Source organism: Staurois parvus, unplaced genomic scaffold, assembly GCF_062004578.1.
Source record: "Staurois parvus isolate SC_StPar_1 unplaced genomic scaffold, SC_StPar_1.0 ptg001689l, whole genome shotgun sequence".
Taxonomy (NCBI): Eukaryota; Metazoa; Chordata; class Amphibia; order Anura; family Ranidae; genus Staurois; species Staurois parvus.
In genome coordinates, this window is record NW_028319485.1 from 66,755 (window position 1) to 85,265 (window position 18,511).

The window sequence follows — 18,511 nt, forward strand, 5'->3', positions numbered from 1 at the left end:
CTGTCCTAGCTGAACAATTGAGCTGGAGTTCTGAAAGCTCTATGCAAAAGAAATGACTGAGTTTCTGTGAAGAGGACAGAGAGATGAGAGGCATGGAGGTCACAATCACCTCCCACCACTCTCTCTTATTTTCTCTGTTTCCCATTTCTTTCTATAAGTCTTCGGTAAGAGTCAAAAGACTGGAATAAATATATGAGAGATCATGCCTTTCCCACTGGTGCCATCTACAGCCCTTTAACAAGTGTGAGAGTGATGTATCTGATGGAAGTAACAATCAATGGATGGGATCTAATGTGTCTACTAAGTCGCAGCTGGTAAGATGTTGAAGTTGGGCAGCTATAAAATAAAGTCTAACATTTAGTATTGCTAGGCCTCCTTGGTCTTCACCATACTGTAGAGTAGTGAGTTTGATTTTAGCTGATGGCTTCTTCTAAAGGAGTTCTCCAAACTGGGAGTCTATACTGGAGAACCACTTACGAGGTGTCCACATGGGAGAATTGTGGAGTATATAGTTGAAACTCGAAAAATGAGAATATGGTGCAAAAGTTCATTTATTTCAGTGCAGCAACTTAAAAGGTGAAACTAATATATGAGATAGACTCATTACATGCAAAGCAAGATAGTTCAAGCTTCATTGTGATGATTATGGCTTACAGCTCATGAAAACCCCAAATCCACAATCTCAGAAAATGAGAATATTCCGTGCAATCAATAAAACAAGGATTGTACATAGAACAATATCGGACCTCTGAAAAGTAGAAGCATGCATACTCAGTACTTGGTTTGGGCCCCTTTTGCAGCAATTACTGCCTCAATGCGGTGTGGCATGGAAGCTATCAGCCTATGGCACTGCTGAGGTGTTATGGAAGACCAGGATGCTTCAATAGCGGCCTTCAGCTCTTCTGCATTGTTCGATCTCATGTCTCTCATCTTTCTCTTGGCAATGCCCCATAGATTCTCTATGGGGTTCAGGTTAGGCGAGTTTGCTGGCCAGCCAAGCACAGTAATCCCACGGTCATTGAACAAGGTTTTGGTGCTTTTGGCAGTGTGGGCGGTGCCAAGTCCTGCTGGAAAATGAAGTCATTATCCCCATAAAGCTCGTCTGCAGAAGGAAGCATGAAGTGCTCCAAAATCTCCTGGTAGATGGCTGCGTTGACCCTGGACTTAATGAAGCACAGTGGACCAACACCAGCAGATGACATGGCTCCCCAAATCAACACAGACTGTGGAAACTTCACACTGGACTTCAAGCATCTTGCAGTGTGTGCCTCTCCATTCTTCCTCCATACTCGGGGTCCTTGTGCCTCTCCATTCTTCCTCCATACTCGGGGTCCTTGGGCCTCTCCATTCTTCCTCCATACTCGGGGTCCTTGGGCCTCTCCATTCTTCCTCCATACTCGGGGTCCTTGGGCCTCTCCATTCTTCCTCCATACTCGGGATCCTTGGGCCTCTCCATTCTTCCTCTATACTCGGGGTCCTTGGGCCTCTCCATTCTTCCTCCATACTCGGGGTCCTTGCGCCTCTCCATTCTTCCTCTATACTCGGGGTCCTTGGGCCTCGCCATTCTTCCTCCATACTCGGGGTCCTTGGGCCTCTCCATTATTCTTCCATACTCGGGGTCCTTGGGCCTCTCCATTCTTCCTCCATACTCAGCGTCCTTGGGCCTCTCCATTCTTCCTCCATACTCGGGGTCCTTGTGCCTCTCCATTCTTCCTCCATACTCGGGGTCCTTGTGCCTTTCCTTTCTTCGTCCATACTCGGGGTCTTTGAGCCTTTCCATTCTTCCTCCATACTCGTGGGTCCTTGGGCCTCTCCATTCTTCCTCCATACTCGGGGTCCTTGGTTTCCAAATGACATGCAAAAGTTGTCTCATCAGAAAAGAGGATTTGGACCACTGAGCAACAGACCAGGTCTGTTTTTCTTTAGCCCAGGTAAGACGCTTCTGACGTTGTTTGTTGTTCAGGAGTGGCTTGACAAGAGGAATACGACATTTGAAGTTCATGTCCAGGATCCGTCTGTGTGTGGTGGCTCTTGATGCACTAACTCCAGCCTCAGTCCACTCCTTGTGAAAGTCCCCAACACTTTTGAATGGCCTTTTCCTGACAATCCTCTCCAGGCTGTGGTCATCCCTGCTGCTTGTGCACCTTTTTCTTCCACACTTTTCCCTTCTACATAACTTTTTATTAATGTGCTTTGATACAGCACTTTGGGAACATCCAACTTCTTCTGCAATTACCTTTTTGAGGCTTTCCCTCCTTATGGAGGGTGTCAGTGATGGTGTCAGGTCAGCAGTCTTTCATATGATTGTGATTCCTACTGAACCAGACTGAGAGACCATTTAAAGGCTCAGGAACCCTTTGCAGGTGTTATGGCTGAATGAGCTGATTAGAGTGGGACACTTTGAGCCGAGAATATTCCACCTTTTCACAATATTCTCATTTTCTGAGATTGTGGATTTGGGGTTTTCATGAGCTGTAAGCCATAATCATCATAATGATGACAAATCACGGCTTGAACTATCTTGCTTTGCATGGAATGAGTCTATCTCATATATTCGTTTCACCTTTTCAGTTGCTGCACTGAAATAAATGAACTTTTGCACCATATTCTCATTTTTCGAGTTTCACCTGTATAGAGGAATTGTGGGGTCCATATCTTCTCTTGTTCATAGATTTTATTGGAAAGAGATAATAGTTTTACAAGGAGCTGATAACAATGTGATTGCAGGACTCACCAACAGTAAGTCAGAAGGGGTACAACCCTTAGAGGTAACGTACAGGTTGTAATTTGTACAGTACAAATAATATCTTCATACATTAAAGTGGAGTTCCAGTGAAAATAAAAAAAAAAATAAAAGTCAGCAGCTACAAAAACTGTAGCTGCTGACTTTTAAAAGACGGGCACTTACCTGTCCCTCGATCTCGTGGTGTCCTCCCCGCAGCCCGTTTCACCGGCCGCCCTGTGTTTCCAGTGCCGGCATCTTCAGTGTGGGCACACAGCTGTGACAGCTTGCGGCTTCACATCCGGGTGCCCACTGAGCATGTGCGAGTATCTCTGTGCTTTGTGAATGGTCCTGTAGTCTTCTAGGACCTTTCATGTGTCCCAGAAGACTACAGGGAGGGAGGGGGGAGGACAACTTCGGCTTCTGATCATGTAGGTGATTGCAGCAGACGTGGGAGCAGGTACCTGTCATTTTCGGTTACCCCCCAAAAGGTGCCAGTGGGGTCCTTAACCACTTGCCTACCAGGCACTTATACCCCCTTCCTTACCAGGCCAATTTTCAGCTTTCAGTGTTGCCACACTTTAAATGACAATTGCGCGGTCATGCAATATTGTACTCATTTTTATCTTTTTTTTTAGACACAAATAGAGCTTTCTTTTGGTGGTATTTCCTCCCCGCTGGGTGTTTTATTTTTTTTGTGCTATTAACAGAAAAAAAGCAAAAAAGTTTGTTTCTATTATAAAATTTTGCAAACAGGTAATTTTTCTCCTTCACTGATGGGCGTTGATGAGGCTGCACTGATAGGCAGCACTGATAGGCAGCACTAATGAGGACGGCACTGATAGGTGACACTGACAGGCAGCACTGCTGGGCATTGACTGGCAGCACTGCTGGGCACTGACTGGCGGCACTGCTGGGCACTTGTGGACGGAACTGGTGGGTGGCGCTGCTGGGCACCGATCCTCAGGGCACTGACCAGTGCCCTGATGTTCCCTCCTCTGACAACTGCAGGCAGTACTTTCTGACAGCGTGAGGAAAGTGCAGTCAAGAACCGGCAATTGCATTTTCCGATGACCAGCGTGTCATAGGACACAGCAATCACGGAGATCACGGGGGGCATGCAGGAGAGCGCGTTTTGGGAGGACATCATATGACGGCCTCCCAGAACTGGCCGGCTGCAGTGCAGTCGTCATTTGGCTACCTGCGGTCGGCAACTAGTTAAAGCAGCACTTCCCCTTTTGGGTGGAGCTCTGCTTTAACTTCAGCAAGAGATAACAGTGCTATAGTATCAAGGGAGGAGTGAATGTAGAGACTGAAACATGTTATATACTCTATAATATCATTTCTGGTACTCTCACAGTGGGAGTATAGATTTAGCACTTCAACCTGTATGCAGATACCAGTGGCAGACGAGTGGGTGACCTGTCCGCCTCACTGAAAATTCAAACCGATAGTGTAGGTTCCCCCAATTGGGAAACCCCATAAGGGATAAAGAGCTAATGAGAGGAAAGGTGAAAAGGAAGAGAGCAATGGAGAGATAAGAGCAAGAGTAGTGAAGAAAGGGGTACAGATAAGGGGGGAGGAGAGGAGGTCCCCAGGGGGGAGGGTGTGTGCCTGTATAGAGTAGCAACTGAGTAGTGGGTTACCTAATGGACTCAGGACTACAAAGAGAGTAAGGTTTCATCAGAGTTTGAGGGTAGGAAATGGTCAACCCATGGTTGCCATAGTTGTTCATTTTTATGCACTCTGTCTAATAGGACGGCTTCTACTTTGACATGTATCGTGGCTCGAGTGACACTATTCTTAGTTTCAGTGGTATTGAGGTGGGGGGATTTCCAAGCCTTTACTATGGTTTGCTAAGCCGTGGTGGTGACCTACAGGAGTAGTTTGAATTGCCAGTGTGTCACTTCTTGGACCTTATGCAAGTAAAGGAATGGACACTGGTCAACCGACCCCAGTCCAGTGTTGAGGAACTGCCTCAGCTGCCATTCTAGCCACGCCCTCTGATGCATTTCTCCACACCCACTTGGGCTTGGTCACACTGCATCCATTCCGTTACTTGTATTGGCTGACACTGGAATTGCTCTGACTCATGCTCCCCTCTTCTCACTTGCCGGTGGGGTGATCCCTTTCCTTCCATCCATAGCTTGGAGACACGCCATAAGGTATACTTCTTGGGGCTTGTTATTAAATGAGGCAGTGGCCGGATGGATATATATACTGTAACTTCTTCATAAAGAACTGTAGGCATATGGAATATTTTGCACCAATACGTTTGAACAACTGGGCAGGTCCACCAAATGTGAAGGCTGGTAATTGCTTCAGAGCAGCCATGAAAACAAGTCAGGGATTAGGATGGAATGAATGTAGCAATCCGGACAGGGACCAGGTACCTGAGGGGAGAGGTCTTTACTATAGGCAGCACTGGTCACACATATATATATTAGGGCATCAACTCTTGTCGGCTTCAGCTCTGAGGAAAGGGACACGTCCCCGCAATGCATCAGCAGGCTGACCGCACCACCAGTCGGACGCTGCCATCTGTTTGGGCCATCACTGTGGCTTTTTAGGCTTTTCCATGTACATATTTTGGATGTTTTTTGTCTTTTAAATTTTTTTTTTAAATAAAGCTTGAATAATGTGCTAGGTGTTTGCAGCACCTGTGTGATTTTTTTCTTTTTTGCCAGGACATGAGAGTTTTGTGGTTAGTCTCCATGGTGGTGGAGCTGATAGCTGTGTATATAAGGTGGAAATCAAACCTCTGACATGGGGGTTACATTTACATATGTGTTCAAACCTAGTCATGTCTGGGAGGGAGGGGGTTGGTGTGTAAGTGGGAGGAACAAAAGTGATTGATCTGAAGATATCTAAAACTTTCAGGTCTAGATATTTTGTGGGAGTCACATAGGGTTTGGAAGGGTATAAAGGAGTCTGGTGTTGAACTAGACTAGCTCTAGGACAAGCATGAAAAGAAGATGGAGGCATCCTTGCCAGATAAAAGCCTGGATGGAGGAGGTATGCCATGAGTGGGTTATGGGGTGACTGTAAGGTGTATCAGAACTTTAGACTGTCCCAGATATATGGGTAATGTTGAGTAATTGGGTTTTGGAGTAAGCGATGGTCTCTGGAGTGTAGCCATAGTAAATTGGCAACTGATAAGGGGTCACAATCTACTGACTCTATAGCTACCCATTTGGGGGGGGGGTCACTTTTTCTGCATGATATTTAGGGAGTTGAGCAAGATGTGCAGCTTGGAAATATTTTGCAAAGTTCGGAAGCCCCAGACCACTCTAAGTTTCGGTGAGGTACGGATGGACCTGGGCAGATGCAGTTTAATAGTGCCCCATACATAAGTGGTGGGGTGACACAAATATGCAGAGGAAACAAAAAGGTATAGATATAGGTAGGACCCAATAAAGGTATAATATTTTGGACAGAATTGTCATTTTTTACAATCATGATACAACCCATCCATGAGAGGGGTAGTTTGGACCAGGATGTCATAAGATTAGTAAGGTGTGTTAACATAGGAGGGTAGTTAGCAGAATATAGAATACTGAGGTCTGCCATCAGTTTGTGTCCTAAATCAGGAATATATTGACTGGACCAAGAGAAGGGTGGAGGACGTTGTAGTTGTGACACAGTTAAGGAGGGTAGAGAGATATTAAGAGCTGTAGACTTTTTGGGATTCACAACCAGGTCCAAAATAACTGCAAATTGGTCCAGGCATTGGAGAAGGTTGGGTGCTGAGATCAAAGGAGAAGACATGAAGAGGAGATTGTCATCAGAGAAAAAGCAAAACTTATGATGATGACCGCCAAGTTCTAATCCTTTAATATTTGTGTTAGTTCTTATCAGCTGTGCTAAAGGTTCATTCGCTAGAAAAGGAGGGGGGGGGGGGGCAAGGGGCAGCCTTGCCTCATTCCCCTTTGTATTGAAAAAAAGTCTGACTTGTAACCCACATATCTCAAGTAAGCCCTTGGGGAGGTGTAAAGGGGTGATATCCATTGGAGTCAAAGGCTTTTTATGTCTAAGGAAAGGAAACAGCCGGGTATGTTAAGAAGGGAGATAGCCAAGATTAAGCCATGTAGGGAGTCTGAGCAGAAAGAATAACCTTTGAGTAAGGCATTAAATGCATTAACCAATAAAGGTGGAAGGAGGTTAGTAAATATTTGGAATATAGGGCTTTAAGCTGTCTGGGCCAGGCCGCTTATTAGACTTTAGGGACTTGATGGAGTTCAGGACCTCAAGTTCTGTAATAGGTGTTTCCAGGGAAGAACATTGAGAAGCGGAGAGTGTTGGTAGAGATAGGCTTGAGAAAAGTTCAGTGGCCTGCGATTCATCATAGGAGCCGGTCTCAGAGTATAATTCTGCTAGATGTTTGTGGAAGACCTGTAATATTTTATTAGGATGGCTGGTGTGTGAAGTTTTTGTAATCTTTAAATGGACAAGTCTGTGTGTGTGGTCTGAGGTTCGCAGTGCCAGGGCTAGAAAAGTGTCAGGTTTGTTTTCGTTCATATAATGTTCATGCCTGGATTGGCGTAGAACTTTTTCATCTGATTCTGTCAAGAAAACATCTATTTCTAGCCTGGACTTGTCCAGGACAATCTATGAGAAGGTGAGGGGTCTGATTGGAAGGCTTTGTTGGCCTGATGAAATGAGGTTTCTAAGTGGTGATGGATTGCTCGCTGTCCTTTCTTGAGATGTGAGGCTTGGCTGATACAGGCTCCTCTAATTACAGACTTATGGGCTTCCCAAAAGGTCAGGAGAGAGATGTCATCAGTTGTGTTATGTGTCAGGTATTCTTTGATGGCTAGTTCAATGTCCAGTCTGTGGGATGGGTGGGCCATTTAGACTCCATGTAGTGCTAGTTTGTTGGGGAACTAAGGAGGAGAGAGTGAAGAGGACAGCTTTGTGACCAGTCCAGGGGTAAGGTATGATGGTTCAGGATAGGAAGGCTGGGGACATATCTATTGTGACAAACAGTCCCTTTGTGATCACATTTTGCCCTTTCTGTTCTGGTTTTATCCCTTTGGTAATTGGTCTTCCCATTCTCCCCTTGGTAAAGCTGTATATGTTTAGCAGATGTTATGTAGACAGGCATTCTACACTGTTTGTTTAGGGGAATGTGAACTTGTAGTCTTTCCCTTCTATAGAATTCATACTGTATTGTTGGGTGGTAGGGTTTTGTTGTGGGTGGGGAAACCCCGGTGCCAGGCTGTCTGGTGGGGGAGGAGGGGGGGGGGGTGAAGCTGTATATACTGAGCTGTGTTTAATAAAGATTCATTCATTTCACCCTACACAAAGTTTTGACTCGTAGTTTGGGATAGCAGGGAAGGATTGGTTTTGAGCTCTAATACCCGCCTTGACAGAGCGCTGGAAGACTTGCCAGAAAAGGGGACCATTGGCTGAGACGCATTGCTCTGCATGAGGAAGCCCAGGCGGAATGGTTCTGCCACACCTATAGTTAGAAATATATGGTCAATGTGGGAGAAAGTTTTATGTGGATATGAGTAGTATGTATAGTGTCTTCTAGCTGGGTTAGCTTCTTGCCATGTGTCTATGAGAGAGCGTTGTTGGGGTTGTTGCTGGAAGGAGGATGTGGATGGATAAGAGGTTATGGGGGATTTGTCTAAAAAGGGATAAACTAGCCGATTGGAATTGCCACATAGTAAACGTGTACCTAATTTATGGGAATCTATTACTTGTAGCAAATGGGAGTTAGGACTGCAATTGGGGCATAGTATGAAGCTATAGTGACCTCTGAGTCAAGGAGGTGACCCCCTAGAAAATATAACGGCCCTCTGGGTCCCAGTTCCCTGCCTTGGGTGTAAAGGGAGTAGAGCAGTGGAAAGCTTTGAGTACACCTGTGTGTTTAGTTGCGGCAGAAGCCATATAAACCTGTGGGTAGGAAGAGCTGAGATATTTCGGCATATGGCTGGCAGTGAAATGAGTCTCCTGCAGGCACACCACATGTGCTTTGGCATGGGCAAAGGATTTGAAGGCCTTAATTTTTTTATTTCCCGAACATTCAGGGTAAGTATATTTATTGGAGCCATGATAAAGGACAGATGCAAAGCTGATTGTAGGTGTCGCATCATGGCAACATTATCACCCCTGGGACAGGAATAAGAGAAAGAAAGGAGAGAAGTGGGGGAAGCAAGGTTAGTAAAGAGAGAGAAATGTCTGACAAAACAGGTCAGGAGGCCAAAAGGTCATGATGTGAAAACAGGTAGGTTGTCCATCTGTCTATGTCACTGGGATATAAATGGATGAAAATAAACAGTCCTGGGCAGGCCCAGCTCGGGGCTACCAAGGAAAATGTGAGGAAGCAGTGAACATCTTCAGAACCTACAGAGGCCAAAAAACAAGATATTAAATATCTGTTTTATAGGAGTCAGGCCAAGGATAGACTATTGGGAATAAGATGTCAGCCTGCAGATATAAGCAGTTGGTAAGTGTATGCATTGTTCAAAGAGGCTATGCTTGGCTGGGTATCATGGGCATTAAACAGCATTAGACCACAGCTGGATGAAAGGGTGATCCGTTTGTTATTTTGTTGTCCAGCTATTGGTAGAAGGTTTAGCTAACAGCATTGAGCTGTTAGTTGCAAAAATTGTAGAATTATACTAAATATATATATTTTTTTGTTTAAAACATTTTTATTTTTTAAGAAATAGACTTCAAAATGGTATTACAGCTTCAAATAGAATATACAAGAGAAACAAGGAACAACTGCAGTATTCATTTCAAAGGTGAAATTATGTAGAATAAAGGGAAAGAGAAAAAAAAGAGAAAAGAAATGAAGTACATGAGCAATATAGGTAGAGAGGGAGGCAGAGTTATAAAACGACCAACAAAGTAACTCAATCAATCAAAGCATAAATGGTCCTTATTGATCTAGTAAATGCCTGTGAGTTCTCCAAAGTTCCCATTTTCTGTCAAATAAATGCATCTTATCCAATAGAATATAATGAATTCTCTCCATGAGCATCACCGCATCAACTCTGCAGAACTGTGGTCAATGGTACTGTGAGGGATTTCCAATGTAGGGCAATAGCCCATAGGGTGGATATACAAATGCTATGGATTAGCCTCATAACCTCAGTCTGAACTCCCGAGATAGGGGCTCCCAGTAGGCAGGACTGCATAGACAGATGCACCGGAGCACCTGCCACTGCAGAGGCAACTTCAGAAATTTTGTGCCACACCAATGAGAGGCTTGGGCAGGCCCACAATATATGCACTAGAGTACCAGCAAGGCCACAGCCCCGGAAACAAAGGTGGGACGTCCCTGGATACATGGCGTGTAGTCTAGATGGGGTATGATACCATCTGGTTATTACTTTGAGGGCCGTCTCACGGACAGAAAGATCTAGAGCTCTTACACACATTATCCACCATGGAATCCCAATCCTCATCAGAAAAAGTGACATCACTATCAGCCTCCCATTTCTGTCTATAAAGAGGGGGTGAGGGAAAGAAAGTAACCAAAAATTGGCGATACAAATATGAAATAAGACCCCTGCCCCTAGGAGAGTCACGGCTAATACGTTCAAAAAATGAAATCGGAGATGAAGGTGTAAGACCAAAATGTGAATTAAAAAAATGTCTAATCTGTCGATAATAATAATATTCACGAAGCGGAATATCAAAAAGTATGCGTAGCATCTCAAAAGTGATACAAGATCCTCCTCTCTGAAAGTCAGATGACCTAATAAAGGACCTATCATACCACCAACGGAATACCTGTGAAGATGAGAATGCTGTAATAAAATTTGGGTCACCAAAAAATGATGAACCTGGTGAGACAGAGGAGACAAGATTCAATTTAAGTTTATAACGGGACCAAAACATCAATGATTGGGCAACAATGGAATTATAGAGCAATAACGAGGGGGGGGGGAATTTTGGACCATAATACACCTGGTAAATAGAACAGATGTATAGACTGAGATTCAAATCTGATCCATGGGACCTGGGAAGTAATAGTCACCCATTGTGATAGCTGTGCGAAACGGGCTGACAGGTAGTAAAGCCAGAAATTGGGGAGACCTAGGCCTCCCGCCCATTGTGACCGGTAGAGGACCGATGAAGTAAAATGAGGGCGTTTGTTACGCCAAATAAAATTATTAATAATCCGTTGAAAGTGATCTAAGAACGTTTTTGAGACAGGGATTGGGAGTGATCTAAATAAAGTAATTTAGGAAAGACATTCATTGTTACTGCCGTGACTCTGCCAAGAATGAGATAGGGGATCCATGCCAGATCTTCAATAGAGGTGAGAGGCGTGACACACATGGTGGCCAATTAGCAGCAAATAATTTTGAGTATCTGGGGGTGAGGTTTATACCTAGATATGAAATCTGATCTGTGGTCCAACGAAATGGAAAAGAATTGCGGAGAGATGCACCCAGGGAATCAGGAACATTAATAGGCAGAACTACTGATTTAGTAAAATTTACAGTAAGACCTGATACTGTTACAAAGTCATTCAATAATGAGCAGAAGTCAGGCAATGACACCAACAGTTTAGTAAGGAAAAGCAGAACATCATCTGCATACATACAAATTGTGAAATGTGAACCAATAATGGGGAACCAGAAATGTCTGAGTGTGATGATTGCAATTGCCAAGGGTTCCAAAACAAGCACCAATAATAAGGGTGAAAGAGGACAACCCTGACGGGTACCTCCGCCTAGTGTACAAAATACAGAATTGCAGCCTGGAAGTCTTATTCTTGTTTTGGGGGGAGTCATACAAAGCATGTACACCAGACAGAAATTCATCACTAAAGCCCATCTTCTGCAGTAATGAAAACAAGTATGGCCAGAGGACACCATCAAAGGCCTTGTTAATGTCCCGGCTCAACAACAAAACTTCTTTAGAATGCAAATTGGCGTCCTGAATAACATTTAATGTGAGAGGAATATTGTCCGTGATAAGTCTGCCTGGGATAAATCCCGATTGGTCCGGTGAGACCAAAGAGGAGATAATGAGGCCAACCTATCTGCCAGAATGCGGCTAAATATTTTCAGATCATTGTTCATCACTGAGATTGGTCTATAGTTTTGAGGTAAATGATGGTCTTTCAGGGGTTTAGGTAATAGAGACAGGTTAGCCAAGAGTATCTCCTCAGGAAACCTACCGCCCTGCAAAACATCATTGAATAATGACTAGAGATGAGCGAATCGAAGTAGCCGAAGTGGAATTCGAGTCGAATATCGGAAAAATTTTGATTCGCGCCGAATCCGAAAAATAGCCTACTTCGGACGCGCAAATCGAAATTTTTCCGAAAATGGCGGCGGACATGTGCGGCAACGGAGCGGGGATGTCTGGGAAGGCGCGCAGACAAGGCGCGCTGACCCATAATGCATTCCTCAACGACATGTGATCGCATCAGCCAATCAGCAGCCAGCCAGCCAGCACTGTGTAATGGTCGAGCTATAAATAGCGGCCATTTTGGAATTCTTCATTTGCCTGCAGTCATTGAACAGAGGCAGACCGCTCTGTATTACGGACAGAGTTAGGGCCACAGAAACGATACTTGGGGACAGAGAAACGTTACTTAGGGACAGAGAATTGTTAATGAGGGCCACAGAATCGTTACTTAGGGACAAAGAAACGCTAGTTAGGGCCACAGAATTGTTACTCAGGGACAGACAGAATTGTTACTGAGTGCCAGAGAATTGTTACTTAGGGCCACAGAAACGTTATTAGGGCCACAGAATTGTTACTCAGGGACAGACAGAATTGTTACTGAGTGCCAGAGAATTGTTAATTAGGTCCACAGAAACTTTAGTTAGGGCCACAGAATTGTTACTCAGGGACAGACACAGAATTGTTACTGAGGGCCACAGAACTGTTACTTAGGGCCACAGAAACTTTAGTTAGGGCCACAGAATTGTTACTCAGGGACAGACACAGAATTGTTACTGAGGGCCACAGAACTGTTACTTAGGGCCACAGAATTGTTACTCGCACAGACACAGAATTGTTACTCAGGGACACAGAATTGTTACTGAGGGCCACAGAACTGTTACTTAGGGCCACAGAATTGTTACTGAGGGCCACAGAACTGTTACTTAGGGCCACAGAATTGTTACTCGCACAGACACAGAATTGTTACTCAGGGACACAGAATTGTTACTGAGCGCCACAGAACTGTTACTTAGGGCCACAGAATTGTTACTCGCACAGACACAGAATTGTTACACAGGGACACAGAATTGTTACTGAGGGCCACAGAACCGTTACTTAGGGCCACAGAATTGTTACTCAGGGACACAGAATTGTTACTGAGGGCCACAGAACTGTTACTTAGGGCCACAGAATTGTTACTCGCACAGACACAGAATTGTTACTCAGGGACACAGAACTGTTACTGAGGGCCACAGAACTGTTACTTAGGGCCACAGAATTGTTACTCGCACAGACACAGAATTGTTACTCAGGGACACAGAATTGTTACTGAGGGCCACAGAACCGTTACTTAGGGCCACATAAACGTTAATCAGGGACACAGAAATGTTACTGAGGGCCACAGAACCGTTACTTGGGGCCACAGAAACGTTAATCAGGGACACAGAATTGTTACTGAGGGCCACAGAACCGTTACTTGGGGCCACAGAAACGTTAATCAGGGACACAGAATTGTTACTGAGGGCCACAGAACCGTTACTTAGGGCCACAGAATTGTTACTCAGGGACACAGAATTGTTACTGAGGGCCACAGAACTGTTACTTAGGGCCACAGAATTGTTACTCGCACAGACACAGAATTGTTACTCAGGGACACAGAACTGTTACTGAGGGCCACTGAACTGTTACTTAGGGCCACAGAATTGTTACTTAGGGCCACATAAACGTTAATCAGGGACACAGAATTGTTACTGAGGGCCACAGAACCGTTACTTGGGGCCACAGAAACGTTAATCAGGGACACAGAATTGTTACTGAGGGCCACAGAACCGTTACTTAGGGCCACAGAATTGTTACTCAGGGACACAGAATTGTTACTGAGGGCCACAGAACTGTTACTTAGGGCCACAGAATTGTTACTCGCACAGACACAGAATTGTTACTCAGGGACACAGAATTGTTACTGAGGGCCACAGAACCATTACTTAGGGCCACATAAACGTTAATCAGGGACACAGAATTGTTACTGAGGGCCACAGAACCGTTACTTGGGGCCACAGAAACGTTAATCAGGGACACAGAATTGTTACTGAGGGCCACAGAACCGTTACTTGGGGCCACAGAAACGTTAATCAGGGACACAGAATTGTTACTGAGGGCCACAGAACCGTTACTTAGGGCCACAGAATTGTTACTCAGGGACAGACACAGAATTGTTTCTTGAGGGACACAGAATTGTTACTGAGGGCCACAGAACCGTTACTTAGGGCCACATAAACGTTAATCAGGGACACAGAATTGTTACTGAGGGCCACAGAACCGTTACTTAGGGCCACATAAACGTTAATCAGGGACACAGAATTGTTACTGAGGGCCACAGAACCGTTACTTAGGGCCACAGAATTGTTACTCAGGGACACAGAATTGTTACTGAGGGCCACAGAACTGTTACTTAGGGCCACAGAATTGTTACTCGGACAGACACAGAATTGTTACTCAGGGACACATAATCGTTGAATTAAAGAGTATGTCAGACAACATGCAGAGGAGTGGCAGAGGAGGCAATGTTTTAGGAGCAAGCAGACGTGGCAGCAGAGGAAGGGGTCGAGGCAGCACTATTCTCAGCCAGAGGACAGTGCTCCCGGTGTCATCCAGCGGTCGTGTCTCCACCGACAACCCTGCCGTCATCGATTGGTTGGCTCAGTCGTCTTCCTCTTCCCAGGTCACCTCTGACACCTACAGCCAACGGTCGGTGGGTACGTCAGACACAACCGTTAGTTGGCATGGCCCGGGAGCAAGCCCACTGAAATCACATGTCCTCTACCTGCCCCTGTCCTTTGCTGTTCCCTCACCAAGCGAAGTATCGCATGCTGTTGGCTCAGCCCCACTGTACAGTGAGGAAGAGCTAACAGAGGGCGGTCAGGAACGGGGGGAGACATCCGCCTTTTCAGCAGCCAGGCGAAGAAGTACTGGCGAGGAGAGTGGCTCGGTAGCCGGTCTAGAGACAGGTCTGTCTCCTGACCCAGACGCAGCCGAGGGGGCTAGTAGTGAGGCGGAGACCGTACTTGATGATGAGGAGGTTGATCGCACTTGGCTGCCTCGTCGTCATCAGGTAATTTCTTCCGCATCATCAGGAGAAGAGGGTGCCAGCTTGGCAGCGAGCGAAACAGTCGGTGGGTTGCCCAGGAGGCAGCAGGGTCGCAGCAGTGTCAGTGGAGTCAAACGTCCACGGAGTAGAGCACCAGCTCCACTGCAGCCTACCACCACGGCCAGTAGTGGTGCCGGTGCGCACGGAGGAAGTAGCAGTCAGCCAGTGAGGAGTAGCGGGGGCAAAGTTTCCTACTCGGTGGTGTGGCAATTTTTCGTCAAGCCGCCCGAGGAAGTAAACGTAGCCGTATGTCGACTATGTGGCCAGAAATGCAAGCGTGGCCAGGGGGCCCATGTTGGGACTACAGCGTTGCGTCAGCATATGCAGCGTCACCATTCGGAGGCCTGGGAAAACCGTGATAAAGATACGGCGGTTCTGCCTGCCCCAGCCCCCGCTCCATCACCCGCTCCGTTACTTGCTCCGTCACCCGACGTCGTCAATCACCCTCTATCAGCCAGTCAAGGCTCCAACACCTCTGCTGAGGGGAGTTGTCGCTCGTTGGCATCTTCCGCTCGTTCAGATGCTCCTTCTCCTGCTACTCCTCTTCTCGGATTCCGTCAACAGTCTTTCTTGGAATCCGTTTCCAAGAGACAACAGTTTGCGAGCACGCACCCGACGGTGCAAAAGCTGAACGTCCTCCTGTCCAAGTTGCTGGTGCTGCAGTCCCTCCCTTTCCAACTGGTGGACTCAGCACCTTTCCGAGAAATGATGGCTTGTGCCGCGCCGTGGTGGAGAGTGCCAAGCCGTCATTTCTTCGCCATAAAGGCAGTGCCAGCCCTGCATTCACATGTAGAAGAGATGGTGGGCCAGTCTTTGAGCATGTCGGTCTCTGCCAAAGTGCACGGCAGCGCCGACGTGTGGAGCTGTAACTACGGTCAGGGACAGTATATGTCATTTACGGCCCACTGGGTGAACGTGGTGCCGGCACAGCCGCACCAGCAACTTGGACAGGTCACGACGCTTTTGCCTCCACGTTTGCACGTCCTTGGTCCAGCAAACATGTCCGCCTCTACCACCTCTTTTTCCGCCGTGTCCTCAGCCGCCACCCCCGTGCCAAGTCCCATTACCCGACCGGCATATCACATGTGCAGGGCGCAACGGTGTCACGCTGTGCTGCACCTGGTATGCCTTGGCGAACGTAGTCACACAGGGGAGGAACTTCTGAGTGTAATGAACAGAGAAATCGACAGATGGCTGTCTCCGCGCAAACTGAAAATCGGAACCATGTTGACCGACAATGGAAAGAACATGGTGTCTGCTCTGCGTCAAGGAAGGTTGTGCCATGCGCCATGCATGGCTCACGTGTTCAATCTGGTTGTCAAGCGGTTCCTAAAATCCACCATCCCACTGCAAGACATCCTTAAAATGTCACGTAAACTGTGCATGCATTTCAGCCATTCCTACACCGCAAAGAACACCCTCATTGAGCTGCAGCGGCAGAACGGAATTCCACAGCATCGCCTGATCTGCGACGTTGCAACAAGGTGGAATTCAACCCTACACATGTTAGACCGCCTTTACGAGCAGCGAAAGGCCATCACCGATTTCCTGATGTTACAAGCGGATAAAGGTACTCCCCTGTGTAACTTCGATGTCAGCCATTGGCAGCTCATGCGTGACACCTGCCGCTTGCTCAGGCCCTTTGAGGAGGCCACGCTATTGGTGAGTCGGCAGGACTATGGGATGAACGACGTCATTCCTCTGTTGCACGTCCTGGAACAAATGCTGTTAACAATGGCTGGTCAGGGTGCGGTAGACGTGGCGCACAGATCTAAACGCCACATGACCCCTGTGGGGCCAGGACATGAAGAAGAAGAGGAGGTAGAGGAGGACATTTGTGCTCAGGAATTATTGAGTGAAATGGGTGGTTTTTCCACTCAGCGGACAGGAGTGGAGGAGCAGGAGCATCTGGTAGAGGAGGAGGAGGAGGAGACAGAGGACCCAGACGCACCGTGGCAGTATGCTGTGGAGATGGAGGCAGGGAGTCCCTCGCATTCCTTGGCGCAAATGGCCCATAGCATGCTCGGTTGCTTGCGTAGCGACAGCTGAATAATAACCATCAGACAGAGGGATGACTTTTGGCTGTCCACCTTGTTGGACCCTCGCTATCGTTCCAAAATGGTGGCCTTTTTCACACCTGCTGAGAGGGAGGCCAAAATTACGTACTATAAAAACCACCTATGTAGTCAGTTGGTCTCTGCCTTTGTGCGCCAACGTCCATCCTCAGACACTGTGGGCCCTGTGCGCTCGCGTTCCGCTGCCATGGCAGCAGGGGAGGGGTGGGGTGGTAGGAGCAGTGGCAGCTCCACCAGCAGCGGCTGCCTCAGTCTGCAGTCGATGATGAGTAGCTTTCTTCACCAGCGCAGTGAGGAAACTACTAACCAGCCGCAGCAGCAGCAGCAGCAGCAGCATCAGGTGGACCTGGAGCAGGAGCTCAAACAACAGGCTTGGGCCTACTTGGACAGCACCCTGCCAACCGAGGTAGACAATCCCCTTGACTACTGGGCAACGAAACTTGACCTTTGGCCCCAACTAGCTGAATTTGCCCTTGAAAGGCTGTCATGCCCGGCCAGTAGCGTGGCATCGGAGCGCGTGTTTAGTGCGGCAGGAGGTATTGTAACTCCGCGGAGGACACGACTGTCCACCAAAAGTGTGGAGAGACTCACGTTTGTGAAAATGAATCAGGCGTGGATTAGTCTGGATTTCAAACCACCAGTTCCTGACACAACTGACTAAATCCGCCATGAATCATGCCCCTGCCATGTGCCACTTTCAGGTCTCCTCACACACTGCTGGTGTGTTCCATTTTTTGTCATAGGGTGCTGGCAGATTACGGGCCTCCCATTGCTGCTGTCTCCATCGCCACACTCTGCCATGTGCCACATTCAGGTCTCTTCACACTGCTGGTGTGTTGAATTTTTTGACATAGGGTGCTGGCAGATTACGGGCCTCCCATAGCTGCTGCCAGGCCCCTAATCTGCCATGGGCCCCTATATACCGCCTCCTCATGCTGCTGCCAAGTCCAGAGTCTCTCATGGGTCCCTGTACGGCCTCCCATTGCTGCTGTCTCCATCGCCACATTCTGCCATGTGCCACATTCAGGTCTCTTCACACTGCTGGTGTGTTGAATTTTTTGACATAGGGTGCTGGCAGATTACGGGCCTCCCATAGCTGCTGCCAGGCCCCTAATCTGCCATGGGCCCCTATATACCGCCTCCTCATGCTGCTGCCAAGTGCAGAGTCTCTCATGGGTCCCTGTACGGCCTCCCATTGCTGCTGTTTCCATCGCCACACTCTTCCATGTGCCACATTCAGGTCTCTTCACACTGCTGGTGTGTTGAATTTTTTGACATAGGGTGCTGGCAGATTACGGGCCTCCCATAGCTGCTGCCAGGCCCCTAATCTGCCATGGGCCCCTATATACCGCCTCCTCATGCTGCTGCCAAGTCCAGAGTCTCTCATGGGTCCCTGTACGGCCTCCCATTGCTGCTGTCTCCATC

General features: G+C 47.3%; 1 protein-coding gene across 1 annotated transcript in view; it reads right to left on the minus strand.

Annotated features, from left to right (window-relative positions):
• The window catches only part of LOC149434737 (uncharacterized), a 38,670-nt gene that overhangs the window by 5,653 nt on the left and 14,506 nt on the right, over positions 1-18,511 (minus strand). The gene's annotated exons all lie outside the window — the stretch shown is intronic.